The sequence below is a fragment of the Tupaia chinensis genome, unplaced genomic scaffold (genome assembly GCF_000334495.1).
Source record: "Tupaia chinensis unplaced genomic scaffold, TupChi_1.0 Scaffold000268_1, whole genome shotgun sequence".
Lineage (NCBI taxonomy): Eukaryota > Metazoa > Chordata > Mammalia > Scandentia > Tupaiidae > Tupaia > Tupaia belangeri.
Genome location: NW_006159748.1, coordinates 19249 through 19790, shown reverse-complemented (window position 1 = coordinate 19790; position 542 = coordinate 19249).

The following is a 542-nucleotide window of genomic DNA, read 5'->3' as shown; positions in this document are numbered from 1 at the left end:
CCTCTCAAACTAAGACTGTCCCATGTGTCCTAATTATCCTCTTTGTTACCCAATTTATTAAAAAAAAAAAACTGACTAGTCATAAAAAACTATAACAAACAAACAAACAAAAACTAACACGAATGTCCCCTGAAACATAATGAGCACCGCTCCTCTAAAAATAATTAATATCAGTCTCTCTTCTCTTAGTCTCCCTGACTCACCAACCTTATCTCTGCCATTACGGGTCCTGCCCTGCTCCTCTTCCTTGCCCTTCCCTTTGACCCTTACATCCTCCATTTCCTCATTAACTTTGTTCAAGACCAGATCCAATCTGTTAAACTCATAGTTCTCCCCTCCCACTATAAACTGCTCCCCCTCTCTGAATCAATTATTTGATTCCCCAGATCAGAAGGGGGAATGTGAAAGGCCACTTATGACCAACTGTTCATCCATTTTGTTCCCTTACCGTTATATGGCTGTCTGCTTCTATAAACCTGCTTATTCTTTCCATGAAAACATAGCTTGTACTAGCCATACAAAAAACCACATTGGAGGGGGGA